Source organism: Dasypus novemcinctus, chromosome 13 (genome assembly GCF_030445035.2).
Source record: "Dasypus novemcinctus isolate mDasNov1 chromosome 13, mDasNov1.1.hap2, whole genome shotgun sequence".
Classification (NCBI taxonomy): domain Eukaryota; kingdom Metazoa; phylum Chordata; class Mammalia; order Cingulata; family Dasypodidae; genus Dasypus; species Dasypus novemcinctus.
In genome coordinates, this window is record NC_080685.1 from 28969573 (window position 1) to 28973703 (window position 4131).

At 49.8% G+C, this 4131-nt stretch overlaps 1 long non-coding RNA gene across 1 annotated transcript; it reads right to left on the reverse strand.

Moving 5' to 3' along the window:
* Nucleotides 1-524: 524 nt before the first annotated feature.
* On the reverse strand, nt 525-3827 carry LOC131280885 (uncharacterized). The gene is made up of 3 exons (XR_011645384.1): nt 3684-3827; nt 1898-2055; nt 525-731 (listed from the first exon to the last, which is right to left on the reverse strand). It is a non-coding gene; the product is annotated as an uncharacterized lncRNA (long non-coding RNA).
* Nucleotides 3828-4131: the final 304 nt, after the last annotated feature.

The window sequence follows — 4131 nt, forward strand, 5'->3', positions numbered from 1 at the left end:
CCACAGGCTCAGGGGAAGACACCAGCTCTTTTCAGGATGTGCTTTTGGCTTCTGAGCAGTGATGAGATTCCTGCTTGGCCTGGAGAACCACGAGCAGGGAGGGGATGGGAGATAATAGTAGGGGACAGGATATGAGGGTGGGGGGTGGTAGCATCTGCTACTTGCTCATCCTTCTCCATCCAAGTGGCCAGGTTAGTGATGGGCACCCCTCCCCCAACACACTCAAACAGACAAGTACCACGCTGAAGACCAAGAGGCCCCCCAGGTCCAGCTCCCCCACCTGAGAAAGAAGAGCATTCCTATAGCTGTGCTGAGAGCACCAAGGCTGACGTCTGAGGAAGCAGATCAGCACTTAGGAACTAGGGGACTGAGGTCAGCCAGATACTGGTGTCCAGGGAGGCCTCTCTGGAGTAAGAGCTCAGCTGAAGCCCCTGGTGGATGATTTACAAAGCTGAGAGCCAGGACTGGTCCATTAGTCAGCACAAACCACACACAGTGAAGGACGACATAGCACAAAGTTTGGTGGGAAGAGACATTTATTGGTTCTTTTGGCCACTGGCCTGGGATCCCTGGCTGGGATCAGAACAGGGTGGCGCCCCATGGCTCTGTTCGTGGAAGTCTGTGGCTATTTCCCCAATCACAGAGAGGAACTCGGCAAATTCAATCTGGTCATCCTTATTCTTGTCATTTCTCTCAAAGATTTTGCAAAATAAATCTGTGCCCTTTTTTTTCTATAAGGAGAAAAACACAAATAAGAAAAATCCCATCACTAACCAGCCCTGTACTGGAAAGGGAAGAATAGGAGGATTCAGAAAGATGGGGGGACGAGTGCCTAGGGCTGAACCAAAGGTGTGTCTAGACAGGTGCGGCTGCCAAGGTGGGCTTGAGCCATGTGAGGAGGAGCCCTGGTCCATCACTGGAGGTCCCATACCCCACATGGCAGCTTGCATGGGAGACTCAAGGGTCCCAGGGTGGACTCTGCCTGGAAAGATGCTGGTGGATGAATGAGGGAGGCTCAGACTCACCCACTTACTCCCCCTTTAGATGCACCATCTTCCTTCTGCCCCAGGGGCCCAATGTAGTCTGACCACCTCGGACTCCTCATTCTCTAATGCTTCTCCATTTAAATTCTTTCCCATCAAAATGTATCAGTTCTATTCCATCTAGGCAGGACTCTGTTTTCTTCCTTGGTCTCAAACACTGAGCTAATGATTCCTTCTAACACGAGAGTCAGGGGTGTTGAATGTGCTTTGCCCAGGAAAAGGATTGTGTTTAGATTTGTGTCTCTTGATTGCCATTGTGTTACCCCTACTTCCAGGGAAATGATTAAAGGAGACTTCAGGAGGCTACCCTTGGCCCCAGGAAAGCAAACACCTCCAAGGGCTTTCTGTGACCAGTGGGAAGGGAGATACTCTAGCAGCGGGAGGTTCTACTCACTGCCCCTCAAATTTCTTAATGTATCTGCCACTTTTCTCATTTTCAAAACCTTTTCAAATAAATCATCTTATTTCAAAACTCCTGCCAGGAAATTAATTTCCAGTATCACATTTTGCAGATGAGAAAACCAAGGGTCAGAGAGTATGGTTGATTTGCCCAGGGTCAAATAGAGAGGAGCCCCAGTGGCAGTTTTCTGCTCCCAGAACTTTGCTCCTGCATGATACATTCTGTCTCCACCTGGGGCTAGCCCTATGTGGGGCATGGGGGCAGGGTTGAGCAAGGTGGGAAATGAATCAGGACAGGACCACTCAGATACAGCTGATCACCAGTAGTGTAACCCCCTCACAGCAGGGTCCTCAGACAAATCAGTGCCCATGGACACTGTGCTCCCCTCCCCCCACCCCCACCATCAAAGCCTCTCCCTGCCCCATACAAGCCACCCACACACCCACAGACTCACACAGCAAATGAGAAAATTGGGGAAGTTATCCTCCATCAATTTCGACATGCTTTTCTTGTCAATCACATCATCATCCCCTGAATATTTGTGAAATAGAGTGATCAAGCTCAATAAGTTCTTCTCAGCTGGAGTGTTGTTCATCTTTACTTTCAAAAAGGCTGCAGAGAAGAAAGATAATAACATGATTTTTACCCCCAAGAGGAGGGCTTGCAGATGGGAAATTAATGAGAATGAGCTGGGTTCAGGAAGATGTGAAGGATAGAGCTGAGGTGCAAGTGAAGGCTGTGCTAAGGCATAACAGAAGAAACTTGTGTTTCCTTGAGTGGTGATGTGGAATGGTTTCTGAGAAGGGATGGTAGAACCAAGTCCTGGCTCTGGCACCATTCCTCTTGGAGCCGCTGAGAAGTAGAAGGGAGCAGTGGAGGTCTGGGCTGTAGTTAGTGAGAGGAGGGTGTTGAAATTGTCATTGTGGATAAAAGCTTACCACACCCTGGCTTGGGATGAAGACCACAAAAAGAAATGCCAAATCCAGAGGCAGGAATTTCCTATCAAGCACAGCGTTTGTTCTACCTGTTGTACTAATGTTACATAGAAAATCCCAAAAAACCACCAGTCCTGTAAATCGGGTCTGGAATTCTGGGATCAGATCAGGTGTTCTCCGTATCTGGCCCCTGTTCACCTGGGGCTGCCTTAGAAGACTCTGAGGTCTGGGATACCACAGTTATCCTGAGGTCTCAGCCTTACTAGAGGGTAAATCAGACAAGTATCCGCTGTCAGAGTTCACCAGCTCTGAGTGTGAGCATCAAGTGAATGTGGGCCACACTCAAGAGGGCTTCCTGGAGGTAGGAACAGGATGGCAGTCAGCTTCCAGGCTTCAAGGGAATGAAAATGACTGCCTATGGTTCTAAAATGATGATGAGTAGGCAGGGATTTTTAGTTTATCCACCAAAGAGGATTATCTGCCTCTAGACTCCTTAGAAAAGAACAGCAAGTCCTGCCCCATTTTAAATAAACCGGTAGGACTTCCGGAAGTAAGTTCAGCCTCAACACTGGACTGCACCCATAGCCTTGGTTGCTAACAATGGAGAGTACCAGATCTTCAGGGTACCTGGATGCACTCTTGCTTCCCACATGTGGGCACCCAACTCAGCAAAGAGGAAGAAAACCCATGCTGGTGGTCCAGAGAGAGGAACAAACAGACCCTGTTGCACGTGTGGTGCTGTGGCTATGGCCAAGCCTGGTGTCTGAATCTCATGACTGGTGCTCGTGGGGCATTCTCAGGGTCAAGGGATCCTTTTGAATGGATTAGACCATTCCCAAAATAGGTTTGGGTCATTTAAAAGAGGCAATAGCAAATGAGCTCCCCAAGGAGGGTATCACTAGAACACTACCTTCATTCACAGGCTCATTCTGAGAACTCCACCCTCCAGAGATTCCTAGAAGTCATTCAGAGCAACCCTCTGCCCAGACAGAGCACTAAATCACGGAGAAAAGAGTCCCCAGGACTACGAAAGGGGAGACATTTTACCTACGAGTTTTCGGAGAGACCAGTATTGTGGGGCCAAAAGGTATAAAGAGGTCGTCTGGCCAAACCCTTAGGGAGACCAGCAGGGAGAGGGGGAGGAGGTGGGATTTGCTGAGTCTAGCATTATGTCCCACCGACTCGTGGCAGAAGCCAGGTTAGCTGACTCCCAGGTGAGGGCAGCATTCCCCACCCCTGCAGGCTGACAGCTGGCCCGGCCTTGGACGTTAGCCCCAGGGAGAGCAGAGGCAAAGGAAGTCTTACCAGAGCCTGAGGAAGTATCACAGAGAAGGACGAGTGCGATGTGTGTATCTGGGTGAAGAACAGTCCTCTTTATAAGGCTCTTCCCAGAGGCTGGGCTCCCTGCGGCAATGATCATCAGTCTCCCAGAATATTGCTCCAATTTGGGTGGAGGAGACACACCCGGGAGGCTGTACTCTGCACTTCCTGCCCCAGATACAGGGCCTCCAGCGCCTGCCACTCTCCTGCCACACCCCCAAGAGCTTCTCAGTGACCCAAGCTCTCTGGGGCTGGGTTGGCCTGTGGAAGGATGTCCTGGGAGAGAGGAAGATGGACCCAATTCCAAGCTTAATGGAATCTGTGAATCTGGCCTGAGGAAATGCCTGTTTATTCATTCATCTGCTCATTCCACAAAATTGTCTTGATATCTAATAACAACCACATCCACTGACTGAGCCTGTAACGTGCCAGA